Raw genomic sequence first — 19,888 nt, forward strand, 5'->3', positions numbered from 1 at the left:
TGCCTGCGGAATATTTATAAAAATGAGCGCCAAGGGATTCAGCTGTGGTTTCTTGCAATGCCTGGTGTGGTGCCAGCTGTTGCCCAGTTCAGAGTCCTCTGTGCTTTAGTGAATTCTTTCCTGACTTTTTCCGGCGGTAAGAATACAAGGAAGTGCTGAGTAGACAACAGAGAGGAGATGAGAACTTCTGATGGACCTCCATAGCCTAAGACAAAAGACTTCCCGAAGCCACGCTTGTTAACCACTAACCAGCTGATAAACGAGGGGCTTTCCTCTGTAGTCTGGGATTGCAGGGCTGGAGCCTTCTGTGTTGGGGACCTCTCCCAGGCTGAGTCATCAAGAGCCACACAAAGTGTCAGCCCTCGAGTCTAAGGAATGACTCTGTAACCTTGTGAGTCATCTTTCATACAAATTGCACCTCGTCAGGCAAACCACAAGGGGAAATGCATGGTTGCCTTAATTCTACTCTGGTACATTCTAGCTTAGGTGGGGTTTCCCCTCACTCTTTGAGGAAAATAAATGCAGAGATCGTCTTTGCCTGGAATGCTTGGTGTAGACCGACTCGTAGCCAAATCACTCACCCTGGATGCTTTTGATGAGTTATTCCAGTCTCCTGACTCTCTACCCAGCATGTCTTTTTCTGTGGTTTTGAGTCTTTGTTAGTTCTATCCAACTCCGTGATGAATTTCAACCCATTTCTTATTTTCTCAGATGTCCCTTTGTGACAAGGATGCTGTTCCTAAGCCTCCATATTTGTTCTTTTGTTTTTAATTTTTTTAAAGGCAGGGTCTTGCTCTGTTGCCCAGGCTGAAGTGCAGTGATGCAAACATGGCTTACTGCAGCCTTAACCTCCTGGGCTCAAGCAATCCTCCTGCCTTGGCCTCCCATGTAGCTGGGAACACAGGAGCGCACCTCCACGCTCAGCTAATTTGTTCAATTTTTTGTAGAGACAGGGTTTCACTTTGTTGCCCAGGCTGGTGTTGAACTCCTGGCCTCAAGCAGTCCTCCCACCTCAACCTCCCAAAGTGCCAGGATTACAGGTGGGAGCCACCATACCTGGCCATCTCTATATTTGGATCTGATTTTAAATTTGAATTTAGGAAGTACTCATATTTACCAAAAATGACTCTTGCTTATAGACCAAATAATAAAATTTTAGTCCTCCCAGAAAAATAAGAGCTTTGGAGAACCATTGCATAGAAATAACTTTATTCACTGAGTTTACGATGAATGGGAAAAAATGCATTCTTTTATTGAGTACTTTTTATAAGAGGTTTAAAAAGATACTTTAACCACTGCCTGTAATTTGTAGTTGCTGATGTTGATGAGTATTTGAGAGGGAAAAAGCTCTTTGGAGGCAGCAAATTAATCACAGCAGAGTATCCAGTTTCGTTTGTACATGTGGTTGTCTTGTATTGTTTGCTATTTTCTTTCTTAGATTTTTCAGTAGAGACTTTGTCCTTTTTCAGAGACAGTTGGAGTGGATGGCCTTGAGGACTTGAAAAGCTGACATAGGATGATTTTGAAGTCATTTCACATCTGAAGCCATGATTTAAATATCAGCGTTAAGGTAAGTATTGAGAAAAGAAATATGACGCTTTTGTGGTTAACACATTATTGACTTTGCTTGCACTGTTACAAGAGGTTAAAGCACATTGGTGATTTTGGAGGTTAAAGCACAAGGGTGATTTTGTTTGAATCATGTTCAACAAACCAGAGCTTGGAGAAGATTAAAGCGGCCACTGTGATGCGGTGTGGGACCACAGACATACAGGGGAGCTGAGCCATTGTGATGCTTGGAAATGCCTTCATTTTTCCTCGGAGGTCATGTGTCCCAGTGTGCCCTTTAGGAACTCCAGGAAAGAACAGGAAAACTTAAAGCTGTGGTTTTCTTTCTGAGCTGAGCTGTGGCTATTAGGGAGCTTTTGGGGAGTGTGAATTAGATAGGACCTTTAGGAGCAGAGCCAGCCAAAGGAGTGGGAGCAGGAGCACCCTTCTGGAAACTGTGCTATTTGACCTGCCTCTCTGGAGCGGGAGTTCTCAAAGTGTGTTCCCTGGAGCACAGCTCCCTACACTAATACAGTGGGGACCGGGGTCAGAGGATGGGTCTATGCCTAATTGTGTTTGGAGAGCATTGGATTAAAGTTAAATGAACTAATGAGCTTTATGCATCTTGATAGGTGTGTGTAGCGGCCAGTACTAACCAGAGTTCCATGGAACTATTTTCTTGTGAGGCATCTTAAGACCAGTGTTCCATTTGTTCATTAAATATTGATTGCACATCAGCCACGGATGGTGTTCGATGCTGGGGATGCAGCAAAAACTGAGATTGACAGTGCTCATGTATAGATAATTAATACATTAACATGTAAGGAAAGGTAATTATTGAGAGATACAATAGCAAGTGTTTTAGAGCCTGGTATCTGCAGCTCAGTGGCTTGGGTTTTCATCCTGGGTTTGACACTTATAAACTGCATGACCTTGGGAAAGACATGTAACCTCTCTTTCAATTTCCTTATGTGTAAGATGATCATAATAGTATTCACCTTGTAGATACTTTTATTGCGAGGACTAAAATTATGAATATGTGCTGGCAAATGCCAAGTTTATATTAATAGAAGTGTCATCAGAATATGTACATATATTAATAGTAATTGTTACCAAAACACCAGGGGTTCGGTCTGGGTCCTGCTGCTCATGGCACAGAAAGCCAATGACTGAGACAACAAGTATTGCCAAGGAAGAAGGCTTTAATTGGGTGCTGCAGCCGAGGAGATGGGAGCTCAGTCTCAAATCCATCTCCCTGACTGACTAAAACTAGGGGTTTATATAGCAGGGAAGAAATGTAATCATGTGTGGGAAAACAGGAACTCAGAAGGGGCATGGAAGCAATCGTGTTGAATCAGGGGTCTGCATTTTATTGTCTGGATGTGATCTGGTGAGTTTCATTTCTTTGATACTTTTTTTTTTGAGAGGCCTGAAGGTCATTTCCTGAGTAAGGATCTCAGATAAAACGAATATAAGTTTCAAGTGTTCAGACCAGAAAGTTCAATTTCTATGTTTACTTTTTTTAAATAAAAAAAAAGCTATATGGGACTGTTGGGTCGATTTCATAATGACTGAATACTTTGAAGGCTCTGTGGTTGCATGAATGGAGAAGATAGGGTAATGGGTGAGGACTTTTGAATAGGATGATCCAGGAATGCCCTGAAGTAGAGACCCATAAGAATGAGAAATAGCAAGTTATGCAGGTGGCATAGAGAAAGCTTCCAGATTGAAAAGCAAAGGCAAAGGGCATGTCTTGTGCAGAGAAAGCATTTAACAAACTCCAATACCTCTTCATGTTTAAAACACACACACACACACTCAGCCGGGCACAGTGGCTCACGCCTGTAATCCCAGCACTTTGGGAGGCCGATGCAGGCAGACCATGAGGTCAGGAGATCGAGACCATCCTGGCCAACAGTGAAACCTCGTCTCTACTAAAAGTACAAAAATTAGCTGGGCGTGGTGCCACATACCTGTAGTCCCAGCTACTGGGGAGGCTGAGGCAGAAGAATCACCTGAACAGAAGTCTGAGGTTGTAGTGAGCCGAGATCGCACCACCACACTCCAGTGACAGAGCAAGACTCCAAAAAAAAAAAAAAACAAAAAAAGAAACACCCACACACACACACTCAATTGACTAGGAATAGAAGGGAACTTCTTCAGCCTGAAAAAGACATCTATGAAGAACCCACAGCTAACATGACACTGAATGGTGAAGGGCTGAAAGGTTTTCTCCTAAGCTCAGAGACAAGACAAGGATATCCATTCTCACCATTTCTGTTCAGTATTGGTGAACAGTAAATTTTAGGTGTTGTGATGGTTAATATTAGGTGTCAACTTGATTGGACTGAGGGATGCTTAGATGCCTGGTAAAGTATTTTTCTGGGTGTGTCTCTGAGGGGCTTGCCAGAGGAGATTGACATTTGAGTTGGTGGACTGGGAGAGGAAGACCCACCCTTGCTGTGGGTGGGCGCCATCCAATCGGCTGCCAGCATGGCGAGAACAAAGCAGTGGAAGAAGGTGGGATAAGCAGCTTGCTGGGTCTTCTGGCTCTCTTTCTTCTTCCTGTGCTGGATGCCTCCTTCCGCTCCTGCTGCCCTTGGACATCAGATTCCAGGTTCTTTGGCCTTTGGACTCTGGGATTTGCACCAGTGGCTTGCTGGGGGTCTGGGGCCTTTGGCCACAGACTGAAGACTGCACTGTTGGCTTCCCCGGTTTTGAGGCTTCAGGACTTGGATTGAGCCACTACCAGTTTCTCTCTTCCCTAGCTTGCAGACAGCCTGTCATGGGACTTCACCTTGTAACTGTGCGAGGCAGTTCTCCCTAATAAATTCCCTTTCACATGTATATGTATCCTGTTGGTTCTGCCCCTCTGGAGAACTCTAATACATGTGTCAACCTGGCTGGATTAAAAAATACCTAGATAGCTGATACGACATTATTTCTGGGTGTGTCTGTGAGCATGTTTCTGGATAAGATAGGTGTATGAGTGGTAGTCTAAGTGAGGAAGATCCACCCTCCATGTGGGTGAGCACTGTCCAATTGACTGGGGGTCTGGATAGAACAAAAGACAGGGGAAAGGTCTTTGCTGGAGCTGGAACACTTCTTCTCCTGCCCTTGGACTTCAGAGCTCCAGGTCCTCTGGCCTTCGGACTCTGGCATGTGCACCAGTGGCCCCAGGATTCTCAGATCTTGGGCCTTAGGTTGAGAGTGATACCATTGGCTACCCTGGTTCTGAGGCCTTTGGACTTAGATGGAGACAGGCTACCAGTCTTCCTGGTTGTCCAACCTCAGGACACCTGGTTGTGGGACTTCTCAGCTCCCATTATCCTGTCAGCCAATTCCTCTAATACATTTCCTGTCTACCTCTATCTATCTATCTATCCTATTCATTCTGTCTCCCTGGAGAACACTGACTAATACGGTATCGTGCTGGAGGTTCTAGCCAGATCTATTATACAAAAAAATGAAATAAGAGGCTTCCAGATTGGAAAATAAAAGGTAAAACTATCTTTACTTACAGATGGCATGATCTCGTTTATAGAAAATTTTTAGGAGTTCACCATACTATTAAAACTAATAAGTAAGTTCAGCAAGATTGCAGGACATAAGATTAATATACAAAAAATCAATTTTGTTATGTATGTACTTGTAATGAATAATACGAAATAAAATAGAAACAATAATTCATTTTATAATAGCATGAAAAAGAATAAAAAACTTGGGAATAAGTTTAACAAAAGAAGTGTAAAACATACACCTTAAAACTACAAAACATCATTGAAAGAAATTAAAGAAGACCTAAATAACTGGAAAATCATTGCATGTTCGTGGATCAGAAAACAATATTGTTAAAATGACAATACTCTTCAAACTGATCTGCAGATTTCATGCAATCTCTGTCAAAAATCTCAGATGAATTTTTTTTAATTGACAAATTGATACTAAAACTAATATGGAAATTCAAGGGACCCAGAAAAGCCATGACAATCCTGAAACAGAAGAACAAAATAGGAGACACAGCGTCCTGATTTTGAAACGTATTACAAAACTACAGTAATTAAGATAGTGTGGTACTGGTATTCTATTCTATTCTATAGAATAGAATTGAATCTAGAAATAAACTCATACATTATTTATGGTCATTTGATTTTCAATAAATCAATGGAAACAATACAAAACAATGCCAAAACAATTCAATGGGGAAAAATAATCTCTTCAACAAATTGTGCTGGGGAAACTGTATATCCATCTGCCAAAGAAAAGTTGGACTCCTACCTCACATCATAAACAAAAATTAACTCAAAATTAGTAAGAGGCTTAAATGTAAGAGCAACAACTTTAAAACTCTCAGAAAAAGCATAGATATAAATGTAATGATCTTGGATTGGATTTTTTTTAGATATGATACCAAAAGGACAAGTGACAAAATAAAAATAGATAAATGTATCAAAATTAGAAACCTTTGTGCAGCAAAAGACAGTATCAAGAAAGTGAAAAGGGCTATGCATTACTCCATTCTCGCATTGCTATAAAGAACTACCTGAGACTGGGTAATTCATAAAGAAAATAGATTTAATTGGCTGATGGATCTTCAGGCCATACAGGAAGCATGGTTGCAGAGGCCTCAGGAAACTTACAATCATGGCAGAAGGTGAATGGGAAGTAGACACAGCCTGCATGGCTGAAGCAGGAGGAAGAAAGAAGGGGGAGGTGCTACACAAGTTTAAACAACCAGATCTCTTGAGAACTCACCATCACAAGAACAGAAAGGGGGAAGTTTGCCCCCGTGATCCAATCACTTCCCACCAGTCCTCTCTTCCAACATTGGGGGTTATAATTCAACATGAGATTTAGGCAAGAACACAAATCCAAACTATATCAGACTGGGCACAGGGACTCATGCCTGTAATCCTGGCACTTTGGGAGGCCAAAGCAGGAGGATTGTTTGAGTCCGGGAGTTTGAGACCAGCTTGGTCAACATAGCGAGACCCTGACTCAGAAAAAAAAAAAAAAAAAAAGGAAAAGGAAAAAGACGATTCACAGAATGGGAGAAAATGATTACAAATTATATGTGTCATAAAGGACTGTATCTAGAATACATAAAGAACTCTTAAGACTCAGTAATAAAAAGACAATTTGATTAAAAATGGGCAAAGGATTGGAATGGATAGTCCTCCAAAGAAGATATGCTAATAACTATTAAGCACATGAGAAGACTTTTACTATCATTAGCCATTAGGGAAATGCAAATTATAACCACAATAAAAAACACTTCATACCCACAAAGACAGATAATGACAGTCATTTGTGAGGATGTGAAGAATTGGAATGCCCGTGTTTCCAAAGCAACTGTTATGGGAAACAGTTCAGCAGTTCCTCAAACAATTAAACACAGATTTACCTTTTATAACCCAATATATCGACTCCTAGGCATATCCCCAAGAGAAATAGAAAACATACCTGTACAAAATAATATTTCTAGCAGCATTATTCATAATACCTAAAGAATGGAAACCACACAAATGTTTGTCAGCTGAAGAAGAGACAAATAAAATGTGGTATATCCATACAGTAAAATACTATTCGGCTTTAAAAAGGAATGTAATGCTGACAAATGCTAAAACATGGATGAATCCTGAAAACATGCTAGGTGAAAGAAGCCAGACACCAAAGAACACACACTGTCTAATTCCGTTTTTGTGAAATTTCCAGAACAGGCAAATCCAGAGACACAAAGTAGATTAACGGTTGTCTACGACTCGGGGTGTATGGTGGCAAATTACGAGTGACTGTTATGGGTCTGTGATTTCTTCTGGGAATGATGAAAGTGACTAGAATTGACTTGCTAATGGTTGCACAATTCCGTGAATATATTAAAAACCATTGAACGATACATTTTACATTAGTGAATTATATGGTATGTGTATTTTATACCAGTAAATGTGGTTGTGTGTGTGTGTGTGTGTGTGTGTGTCTTACATATATTGGAGGGTTAACTGTCAGCACTTGGTGATAGATGAGACTTAGGGAGTGAGGACAAGGGAGGAATTAAGAATGACCTCTGAATTTTGGTCTTGGGCAACTTCTGAGAAGGAGAAGAAAGACTGAGATTAGGAGGGTTTCTTTTTGCTTTGTTTTGTTTTTGTTTTATGGAGAGGGCCAGGTTCGAGAATTAAGAGTTCTATTGTAGACATATTAAGTTTGAAGTGTCTATTAACTATCCAGACAAATCTTAGGCAGACAGTTGAATGTGTGTCTGGAACTCTGAGGTGTAATCCAGCCTGGAGATAATATTTAGATGATAAGTGAATCTGTAGGAAAGGATGAAAACAGAGAGAGAGAGAGAGAGAGAGAGAGAGAGAGCGTGAGGCACAGGATGAGGTAGAATAGGAGAGGGGAGCTACAAAGCAAACTGAGAAGGAATGGCCAGCCAGAGAGGAAGGAGAAGTAGGAGAGTGAGTGCAAGGTCACTGAACTCAGGCTCAGAGTCAAGTCCTACCAAGTAGTCACAGGAGGACAGAAGGATCTATTGGAATTGGCCAGGATGGATGCTGCCCTTGACTATGACAGGAGAAGTTCGGATTGGGAACTCCAGATCCGAGTGGGTTGAAGAGGGAATGTGAAGTGCTACAGTGGAGACAGTTTGGCACCTGTTTTCAGAAGTGTTGCTGTCACCAGATTCTGGTGAAAAATTGCTCTTGGATCCTTACCTGCTCTGCTGAAATGCCCACAAGGTGCTGTTTGAGTTTGAAGGTTGTGTCTTCCTGGGAGCCAGCCCTTCTGGGTATGAATGGTGCATCTATGTAGGGAGCTGCTAACTTGTAGGCCGGGTTGGGGCACGAGGGTGGTGTGAGGCTGGGGTTCAGAGAAGAGTGCCGCTCTTTGCCTTGTTCTCTGATGGTTTTGATTTTGTTTAGTTGTTTTGATTGGGAGAAAATGTAAAGAAGGGGTTTACTAACATGCTTTTTCAAAGTCTAGGTCAAACTGATAAAAAGAAATATCTGTTTGAAATCAGAATAAAGAGAAAAGACATTCCATGCTCTTGTTGTGGGGACAGGGTCTCCTTCTGTTGCTGCCCAGACTGGAGTGAAGTAGCACAAACTCCTGGCCTCAAATGATCCTCATGCCTCAGCCTCCCATGTAGCTGGGATTACAGGCATGTGCCACCATGGCCAACTTATTATTTTTATTTTTGTAGAGACAAAGTCCTGCTATGTTGCCCAGTTGTTCTCCAACTCCTGAGCTCAATGATCCTCCCAGCTTGGGCCTCCCACTGTGTTGACATTGCAGGTGTGAGCCTGTGCACCAACTTCATTCCAGGCTTTTATCTGTAGTGAAAGTTTTTATGAAACACAGTCCTAACTGTACATATATAATTGCCTTGCATTTATTAGTGCATCAGTTGGTTGGGGTTTGGGAGACTGTAGCAGTTCCTGCAGTGAGCTGGAAGGCAAAGTGATAACTTTCTCAAAATGCACACACACAGATGCTTTTCAGAAACCTCAAAAGTGCATTGCCCACGGCTCTTACCATTTGCATCAGTACATTCTTTCCCCACGCTTCTTTACTAATTTAGATTATGTGAAAACAACTTTTTAAGACAGATGTTCCTTCAAGTAACAACCCACTCTTTCTCTTCTCTTGAGAAAATATTAGTTGGAAATGGACTGTTACTTAGGCTAGGAAGTCCATTTGAAATGTTTTGAGCAAACATCATTGTCTAAGTCCACTTCGTGCTGCCATAACAGAATACCACAGACTGGGTGGTTTATAAACAATAAAAGTTTATTTGGCTCATGGTTCTGGTGGCTGAGAAGTCCATGATCCAAGCGCCGCATCTGGTGAAGGCCTTCGTGCTGCGTCACCCCGGCAGAAGGCATCACATGGTGAGAGCAAGCAACAGAGAGCTGTACTCACTTTTATAGCAAATCCACTCTCATGATAAAGAACCCACTTCTGTGATAATGATATTAATCCGTTCACAAGGACAGAGCACTCATGACTAAATCACCTCTCAAGGGTCCTACCTCTCAACACTGTAGCATTTGGGATTAAGTTCCCAACACTTGAACTCTGGGGGACACTTTCAAACCATAGCATTCATATTTTGAACACATGACTAGGGACTGCTCATCTTGGATGAATCCAAGCTGTGTTTGTTTTTCTTTTACCAGATGTGTGTGTGTACGCCCATGCACTTGCATATTTTGGTAAGTCAATTGTTTGAAGTTATATTTGAGTGTTCCTAGTAAAATTTTTTTCTTATTTGGAATACAAATGGCCTTTAGTGTTTTCTAGCTGGCTTGGCATGAAATTAGAGAATGCCCTTATTTCTGTAACCTTAGGTAAAGTCTTCTTGTAGCAATTTTCTTATGTGTGTGGTTTAAAAAACAAAACTATGTGGTTATAATTGTTTGGTTGCGTTTTATTGTATATGTAAGAGGCATGCCATGGGGGTTCAGAAGAAAGAATTGTTCAGTATTACTTTCATAAAACATTGAAAGAAGCATTGTTCTAGAGTGCATATTCACAGGGTTTTTAAATGTATTATTCTGAGAAGATGATATTAGTAGTGTGTCCTAGGTGAAAAAATTTCTGGCTTAAAAGAAACCCTGCTTTTATTTATTTATTTATTTATTTATTGAGACAGGGCCTCGCTCTGTCACCTAGCCTGGAGTTCAGTGGTGCGATCACAGCTCACTGCAGCCTTGACCTCTTGAGTTCAAGGGATCCTCCTACCTAAGCCACCTGTGTGGCTGGGACTATGGGTGTGAGCTGCAATGCCTAATTAAAAAAATTTTTTTTTTGGTAGAAATGGGTGTCTTAGTGTGTTGCCCAGGCTAGTCTCAAACTCCTGGGCTGAAGCAATCCTCCCCGCTTGGCCTCCTAAAGTTCTAGGAATACAGGCATGAGCCTGTATGTCCAGCCCAAGAAACAAACCCTGCTTTTAGAATCTTTCTTCCCCCCCCCCCCCCCAAGCTGTTCTGTGCCCTAGGTTTATAACTTTGACTAACTTCTAGCAGCTTCCAATCATGGGAGAATTAGAGTAGTTATCTGGGAAGAATTGTTTGAACTTCAACCTGTTATCTTGGCTGCAGAGCCTTCTTGGCCACAGGGCCGTGCTAAAGGGCACTTTGATTTCTTGATTTTAAAAGAGCAAGAGAAAGTGATTGCCAAGAGGAAGGGTTTGGTTGGCTTTGCTCAGAACTAACTGCCTCTCCAGAGAAGTCTGCATCGGCTGCTCATCATGACTAGGGTCGGGCAAGGTCAGTTTCCACTGTCTTCTAATTGTTTGCAGAGAATTGGACGGTACAAAGCAGGTGCCACTGACAACATTTCCCATCATTTTATGGACGAGTACTGATTCCGTCCTTTCTGTTCAGGGTGGATCTGTGCAAATGACTTTTGTTTCTCAAAAATGTCTGGTTTCTCTTGGGATGCAGCCAGGTCTCTAATGTGGTGGTGTGTGCTGTGTCGCAAACCTCAGCCCTGAAAGCCTGAGCTTGGCTTTGTCAGATCCGATGAGTGTGCAAGAGCAGGAAGCCACCCTTCGGGAGAATTCAGGGGCAAACGTACAAGTGATGTTTGTGAACCTGTGCAGACAAAACTTTGGGTAGATTCCTGTGAGGTGTGGGGATCTGGGTGACATGAAGGGAGAAGAACAGAAAAAGACAGGTAAGGGACTTGTGGGTTTTCTTAACTCCATGTGGCTGCATTGAGAAAACCAGTTAACATTTCATGGGCTGGTGGGAGCGTCATCTTATCGTTCTCTCTCTTTTTTTTTTTTTTTTTCGGGTAATGATTTTTCGATATTGTCAAAAGCTTAAAGCGTTTCAGTTAAAAATGACACTAATTGGACCTTTTAAGTAAAAAATACGTGGGTTTTTAAAACTCCTTTCCTACTACCAAAAAATCAGGAAGTATCTAGCTCTCTAAATTGGGAAAGCAAGCAATGTTATAAAAATGCTGAAGGAATCTCTTTCTTCGTGACCTTTTGTTAAACTCAGTTTAAGCTGTAGACCTTATGTAAAATAAAATTTACCATAGAACAGGAAATAGAAGCTGTGGAAGACTCGAAATACACCTTTGTACTTCTCTGTTCTTCACCTGCTCTCTCGCTGTCTCTACACACACACACACACACACACACACCCCTACCTATATTTGCATGACGAATGGGTAATAAAAGTAGTGAAGGGCAAACAGAAGGTCCAATACAATCAAGTAAGAGGTTGAATATAAACTGGAACAAGTCTTAATTTTTTATTTCACTTTCATTCGGATACGCTTACTAATTTTCTTTGCTAGCTTTAAGACTTTTAAAACATTCTTTGGCCCTGGGAGGGAGTTGTATAACCATAAAACTTGAGAATCCTGGCCCTAGAATAAATGTTCCTTTTAAAACCCCAAGGACAGAAAATTGAATACAGCTGTGCAAAAAAGAAAAAAAAAAAAAGAAGCAAGAAAAGAAAAAAAAAAAAAAAAAAAAGCCAAGTGATGGTTTAGGCTTGCAGGCACCCTGACCAACTTTCCCAGTGCACTTGGGCTGTGGTTTCCTGGAGATGGGAGATGGGGAGCTTTGGTGTACTTCTTGAAGGTTTCAGAAAAAGGCCAAGACTTCTTCAGAACTGTATGTTTCTGGGATGTGGTTAAGAGCACATTCTTTTTGGCATGGTTATCTATCATCTTGCTTGTCCTAAGCATATCCTCTTGTTTTCCCCTGCAGAGGATTGGGGTTTCTAGGTCATTCTCTGAGATGCCGTGATTCTGCAAACTTTACAGTTCCTACCTAAAAGTAAGCTTCAGAGTTTAAGCAGTTTCCACCAGTCAGAAGTTGGAAATGGATGAACTGTTGAGACCCAGTCTTGCTCTTCTCCCTTAGTCACTGAATTTGCCTCAGTATGGCCAGTTTTCAGGCATGATCCTAAGAACACGGCATTGCTACTCCCTGCTTCTCCTCTCCCTGGATGGAGACCAGGATGTTGCTTCTCTGATGTTTGCCTCGTGGGTTCCCGTGTTAGGTTTGTGGCCCACGGGGAGCTGTCACTGGGGACCCTACTGCAGCCTGGCATTAATCACTTTGCTCTTTGTCAGGCCGTGTCATGATGATTCATACTCCTTCCTCTACAAGATTAGATTACTGTAATTTTCATATCCTGGACTGCCCACAAGGGATTTGAATTAATACTTGTTGGTATAGAAAGCAGGATCATGTTTCTGGGGAGAAAGGACTGAACTTGCCCACTTGGCCATCATCAGAAAACATTAGGCAGGGCCTGGCTGAAAAATAATCCTGCCTTCAGGGCTTACCACATCAATTAGCTTACCATACAGGCCAGCAAGCCGTGTCTCCGTGAACACATGGTCCCTGGGCAGCAGATTTGTGGAAGTGATGCCAAGTCCAGGAGATCAGAATGCACGGAAGATTTTGTAAGGGAGTCCTATATTGAAATCAGACACTGCTTAATGAGGAAAATCTTTCCCAAAGAGGTATTTGAGAAGGAGGTAAACTAATTCAGGCATGTGGAACAGCCTGCACAAAGCCAGCAGGAATTACGATCACAGATTTCAGGGCGATGGGGGGGTCTATGAGGGATAAAGTCACTTTTGGAAAAGAACTCATTGCCTTGTCATTTTCCCTGTAGCATACGTATTATTTCCTTTATTCGTTCAACAAATATTTATTGAGCACTTACTATATCCTAGGCACTGAAGATGAACAGCAGTTCACAAACCAGACAAAAATCTCTGTCCTCACACAAGTCACATTTTAGGGGGCCCATGTCACTAGGGGTACAAGCGTAAGCTGAAGGGAGTCAGAGCAAGGAGTTAGGAGTACCTGGAAGAACTCCTAAGTAACTATAGTTGTTTGAAAACGTGTTTGCTTATTATTTCCTCTCTTCCCTTTGATGCAGTTTGTACCCTCTATCCCACTAATGAGATTACCAGCCATCTTTCAATAGATCTTGGGAGGAAATTACTTGTACTTGCTAATGAATAATCCACTTTAGTAGTCCAATATATAATAACTTCGGGGTCTTCAAAGGGCTATCTGCTTTGGCCTGAGTCTCTATTGGAGGGAAGTTGAGGCATGATCAAAGGATTTTATGTTTGCTTGCTCTCCTACTGTCTAATAATTTGTATTTCAGAATGCCTTGCTTTAACATATTTTATCTCTCTTGGAGCGCTTTATTCCTTCTTATTTATTTATTTATTTATTTATTTATTTATTTTTGAGACAGAGTCTCACTCTGTCACCCAGGCTGGAGTTCAGTGGCACAATGTTGGCTCACTGCAACCTCCACCTCCCGGTTCAAGTGATCCTCCTGCCTCAGCCTCCCGAGTAGTTTGGACTACAAGAGCCCACCACCATGCCTGGCTAATTTTGTATTTGTAGTAGAGACACGGTCTCACCATGTTGGCATCTTGAACTCCTGACCTCAAGTGATCCTCTCGCCTCTGCCTCCCAAAGTGCTGGGCTTACAGGCGTGACCCACAGCATCTGGCCCCTTCCTTTTTTTCCCCCTCTCATTGTTTAGGCGTTTCTTTGGAGAACGTGAGATGGTGCTATGCCTCAGAATTGTAGAATTTCAAGTTTTTAGAATTTGATGGCACTATAGGAATCTTAATCCAGACCAGCGATTTTCAGTCCCCAGACTAAAACCAAGCCCTTACCTGAGGGCAGTGCAATGAGAAATCTAAGAAAATGAAGTGAATGTTGTATTAAATATAAAGCTAAATTTATTCAGTTGATTTCTACATCATTCTGTTATTTTCTTTTCTTGAATTTTTCAAGGTTTTTTTAGTGTCCTCCACCTACCCCAAAAATCAATCATCCTGATCTCAGCCTTCTACCCCCCACCATTCTGTCCCCACAGCTGACTCCTGTCAGACCCCATCTTCCCACGCCCTAGTTTTCACATGGGACCCTCCTCCTCAGTCTTGTAGCCCCTGCCCTCAATACAGAAGTCACTGGCTAAACCTTAGGGTAGGAAGTTCCCACTCATGCTGTCAGGGAGACGTGGCCCAGGATCCACGGTTGGAGCCACAGATACATTGTAAGATGCAACACACAGTGGTTCTGGGTTTTTTTTGGTTTTTTGGTTTTTTTTGTTTTTTTTTTTTTTTTGAGGTGGAATCTCGCTCTGTCGCCCAAGCTGGAGTGCAGTGGTGCGATCTCGGCTCATTACAAGCTCCGCCTCCCAGGTTCAAGTGGTTCCGTTTTAGAGAATTATCGGGACTGTGGTTCCACTCTATTATAGGCTTATCAGGTTTCTGTGGGTTGGCCAAGTGCACAGCCATTACTTAGAGCTCTGTTTCTGGAGGAAGATGACAATGGAATCCTTGCTGGGCTAGAGAGTGCTTGACCCAGGGGATGTGGGGTTTCTCAGTCACTGGGGCTAGGAGAACATGCTCAGAGAAGGCTCCTCGCTCCTGTGTGTCTCTAAGGTATAGATGATGCTCTCTGAGGAGCACAGGCTCCTGGAGTTTTTCTTTCAGGAATAAGAATGATCCATTCCCTCTTGGTATTTGGAATCAGCCAAGGAAACCACATGCGGTGCTGAGCTTTGTGATGTCAACAACAGCAGGGAAGGGAAGAGCCTCCCGGGTCCTCACTCCACTGGCCACATCGCCATCAGCTCATGTCCCCATTTGAGCAGCAGCCTCCGTGGTTCTGTTGGTGCAGCAAGCTGCTGCTTGACAGCAGACAGAAATCCCATATTTTTAGATATCTAGCGGCCCAAACGGAGCATGTCACACTCTGTCCATCTCTGATTACTCTTGAGACTCTGAGCCTGGTGTCCAGGAATGCAATGTTGCTCCAGCCATGTGAGAGGCTGGGTCTCTGGAGCCAGGACTCATAAACCACGGTCCAGGCTCACCCCTGGCAAGCTCACATCTCATTTTGACCACGAGGCCAGCAGTTCTCTTTGTGTTGAGCTCTGCTACACACCCATTGCTCTGAAGCCACGGCCTGGGAGAAAGCGTTGGCTCGCTCATCGGTGGTTCAAGCCAGTGACTTACAGATGACCTTGGAGCTCAAAGATTTTCAGCTAAAGCCAGTAAAGTTCTCCAAAAGCTTTCAGAAAAAGTGAGACCAGACCAGACAGACAGAAAGACCGACTCAATTGATTGAATTATTTATTGATTAATATTTCTGGCAGGGGTGGGGGGTTGTTGGTTGAAAAATATTAACTGAAAATAATATCCCCTTTTTTGTCTTTAAAAAGAAATTTATGCACAAACAAAATGACTTGCCCGTGGTACAGAAGGCCACAAGCTCAGATTCATACAGGTGTATCGGCGTACATATCAGTAGACTACAGCATGTCTCTGTCTTCTCTCATAGAGGTCAAAATCCTGAGCTTTTTGGGAAAAGGAAATCATTCCAAGTCTGGTTTCATCATGGCAGAAAATAGGGCAAAATACAGGTCCTGGTTGCCTAGCCTTTTCATCTCCTGGAAATGAGCTGCTCAAAAAATACCTCCAGTGATTGATCAAGTTCATTGCCCTGTGGAAAGCAGAGTTCTTCAGAAGGCAGAAGCAAGGAGACAGAGAGTGTTGTTGTCTTACTTTCCTGCACTGACAGTCCTGGCCAATGCTCTGACATCATCTTGAGTCCAGAAATAGGAGTGAAATGGACAGTGAGGCCACTACACAGAAACACTTGAGCTGGTGATGCATGTTTTCTTTTCTGCCTGTGAGCTGAGTATGCAACTTGTGACTTTTTCTCAAGCTCTGGAGGGATATTACATATTGATTAATCCACACTGACAAAAGGGAGAATGTTGTAGCTGCATTAAAATGAGAAGAGATCGACCGGCGCAGTGGCTCACACCTGTGATCCCAGCGCTTTGAGAGGCTGAGGTGAGTGGATCATTTGAGGTCGGGAGTTCAAGACCAGCCTGGCCAACATGGTGAAACCCAGTCTCTACTAAAAATATGAAAACATTATTCAGGCATGGTGGCATGTGCCTGAGGTCCCAGCTACTTGGGAGGCTGAGGCAGGAGAATGGCTTGAACCCGGTAGGCGGAGGCTGCAGTGAGCTGAGATCATGCCATTGCACTCCAGCCTGGACGACAGAGTGAGACTCTGTCTCAGAAAAAAAAAAAAAAAAGAGAGAGAGAGAGAGAGAAGACATCTAACTGCAGACTATTTTGATATTTTCAGTCCACATCACAAACATTTATTAAATTTACACAGTGGCAGATGTGGCTAGGTCCTGGGAATATGAAGATATCATGGAGTCTCTGCTAACAGTCTAGAGATTGGGAATCAGAGACCATGTCCAGGAGAGGTTTATAGGGGAAATATTCTCAACTAAGGCTTGAAGTATGATTAGGGGTTTTCTTTCTTTCTCTCCTTCTTTCTTTCCTTCTTTCCTTCTTCCCTCCCTCCCAATCGATCTCACGCTTTTCCTTTCCTTCCTTTCCTTCCCGCCCTGCCTGCCTGCCTGCCTGCCTGCCTGCCTGCCTGCCTGCCTGCCTGCCTGCCTGCCTGCCTGAGTTCTGCCTGCCTAAGTTCTTCCTTCTTCCTTTTTCCTTTTTCCTTTTTCCTGTTTTTCTTCCTTTTTCTTTTGACTTGAGTGAGATCCATATTGAGGTGAGAGGGAGACATCTGAAGATTGGGAACCTTTGAGCCTGAGTCTGCGTGACTTCTCAGTCTCGGGAGTAGCTGGGGTTACAGGTTTGAGCCACCATACCTGACTAATTTTTGCATTTTTAGTAGAGACAGAGTTTCACTGTGCTGGTCAGGCTGGTCTCGAACTCCTGACCTCAGGTGAGCCATCTGCCTCAGCCTCTCAAAGTGCTGGGATTATAGGCATGAGCCACCGCACCCGGCCAGATTAGGGGTTTTCTAAGTGAGAAGGTGGAAAGGCATTCTGAGCAGAGAGAACAAACTAGATAGGCATAGGAAGGATGGCCAGGGTGGCGTCTCATGGTTGGGCACAGGTCACCTGCTGGTGGGAGGGAGGATAGGAGGTTCCAGCTCAGAGAAGTGGGACTTTGGAATATATCCAACAGGCTGGCCATCCTTTATTTTTTTGTTTTGTTTTGTTTTCTGTTTTCCACCCACACAAGTAATCACATCCCTCGTAGGTTTATCTAAATGCGGTGTTGGTAATGAAGCGAGGTATCGCAGTTCTTGTAAGCCTCACAGCTTGTAGAAATACACCTGCAAAAGTAAGTCACTGCAGGTCTCAGTCTGTGCGAGATAACCTGAGGGTTAAGTGTCATTTCCAAAGTGTTTATTTGTAACTGGATACCTTTTTTCTCCTACTGAGGAATATCTAAATGCAAGACAGTGACAATGATTCTAAGGATAGTCTTACATTTGTCCTTTAACAACTTTATTTTTATTTTTTATTTTATTTTATTTTATTTATTTTGAGATGGAGTTTCGCTCTTGTCACCCAGGCAGCAGTGCAGTAGCGCGATCTCAGCTCTTTGAAACCTCTGCTTCCCAGGTTCAAGCAATGCTCTTGCCTCAGCCTCTGCAGTAGATGGAATTACAGGCTCGCACCACCATGCCTGGCTAATTTTGTATTTTCAGTAGAGACGGGTTTCACCATGTTGGCCAGGCTGGTCACAAACTCTGGACCTCAGGTGATCCTCCCACCTCCGCCTTCCAAAGTGCTGGGATTACAGGAATGAGCTACCATGCCCAGCCTATTGTTTTAAACTTTATATTTTATTATATTCATTTTACTATTTTTTTTTAAAAGAGATGAGGTCTCACTATGTTGCCCAGGCTGGTCTCAAACTCTTTGCTTCCAGTCCTTCCATCTCGACCTCCCAAAGTGCTAGGATTACAGGCATGAGCCACTGCACTCAGCCCCTTTTAACAAATTTAATTTTAAAAACTTGCCATATGTATCAGGATCTGGGAGAATTTGCTAGATTAAAAAATAAAAACATAAAATATAAAAAAGACAAAAAGTTTGCCTTATGGGCTTCCATGGGTGAGGAGCAAGCGCTATCCACCTGTCTGGTGGAGGCAGCACTTGCAGGCCTATGCTTGAGAACCGCTGGGGCACTCCCCAGGAGGGTTTTGATTGGGAGTGAGCAGGCAGGGTGGGGCTGTTTAAAGGCCATTCTTGAAGCAGCAGAGAGGCTGGGTTTAGAGAGGTGGGAGTGGAGTTTGGAGACTCCAGGCATAAGCCTGACTCAGGCCCATGAGAACATCAACGGGGTGGAAGGAGAGAGGAAGGTTAAAGGCAGGAACGAAGGCATAGTGACTGCTGAGATCTGAGTGATCACTCAAGTGAGGCAGGGCCCTGATTTCTGGTTTGGGTGGCCAAGTTGCGATGGGGAGGTTGTGGTCAGGTAGGAAACCAGGAATAAGTTTCCTGATGGGAGATGGGAGATGACGGGTGTAGCTTGATTTCTCTTGAGTTCCATGTTCCCGTGAGATACTCCTGGTTTGCTGAACTTCAGGGAATCTCCAGCCTTCTGACTTATGCTTTAGGTGTGGCAGACGGAGCTCACTCGAGGAGAAGGTAGGATGATACCAGCAGGCTTGGAGTCCTGGGAAACATATGGACTTTTGAGGGAGGCAGAGGTGGACATTCAGTGAAACAACTGAGGAGTGATCAGAAAGGCCTGGGAGAGCTGAGGAAAGGAGTGTTGGAGACATTTTACGAAGAGGACATTCTGTGGAGGCGGAAGTGAACAGAAAGTGCCAGACGCCATAGAGGCCACGTCCAGATGAAGCCTCAGAAGAGTGTGTTGTCAGGAGAGCAGTTTCTGGGTTCTAGGGGAGCCAGAGTCCAATGACAAAACTGGCTGGGAAGCACATGGGGCTGGGGGAGAGGAGACAGTGGTTCTGGAACATTCCGGGTGATAAAAAGAAGAGAAGGTGGGCGAGAGCTTGAAGAGAGAGGTGGGGCCAAAGGAACTTTGGGGGCAGAAGATGAGTCGCTGGAGCATGTTCTGGGCTTGTTCTGCCTCCTCAGCGAACTGAAAAGAAGCCTCATCTCTTCCGTGCATGACCTGGTGTTCCCCAAAGCGCCAGAAAAGTCCAGCATTAAGTTCGACTGGCCTCCAAAGTGGCGATTTAGGGAGTTTGGGTCTAGGTTTTATGTTATGGAAACTGAGAGGATAAAGGGCCCTGAAACCTCCATCTGCCCATTCCACTTCTGGGAAGGCTGAACTGTTACCTATTTATTTTCAAGAATAAAGAGTTCGGCCAGGTGCGGTGGCTCACTCCTGTAATCCCAGCACTTTGGGAGGCCGAGGCAGGCAGATCACGTGAGGTTAGGAGTTTGAGACCAGCCTGGCCAACATGGTGAAACCCCGTCTACTAAAAATACAAAAATTAGCCGGATGTGGTGGC

At 43.4% G+C, this 19,888-nt stretch overlaps 1 protein-coding gene across 6 annotated transcripts in view; it reads left to right on the plus strand.

Moving 5' to 3' along the window:
• The window catches only part of LOC101023645 (supervillin), a 275,253-nt gene that overhangs the window by 75,205 nt on the left and 180,160 nt on the right, over window positions 1–19,888 (plus strand). For all 6 annotated transcript variants that reach the window (XM_021943146.2, XM_021943147.2, XM_021943148.2 and 3 more), the window contains exon 2: window positions 1,470–1,570. The gene's annotated coding sequence lies outside the window, so the exon portion shown is untranslated. The remainder of the gene's footprint in view (window positions 1–1,469; window positions 1,571–19,888) is intronic.

Source organism: Papio anubis, chromosome 11 (genome assembly GCF_008728515.1).
Source record: "Papio anubis isolate 15944 chromosome 11, Panubis1.0, whole genome shotgun sequence".
Taxonomy (NCBI): domain Eukaryota; kingdom Metazoa; phylum Chordata; class Mammalia; order Primates; family Cercopithecidae; genus Papio; species Papio anubis.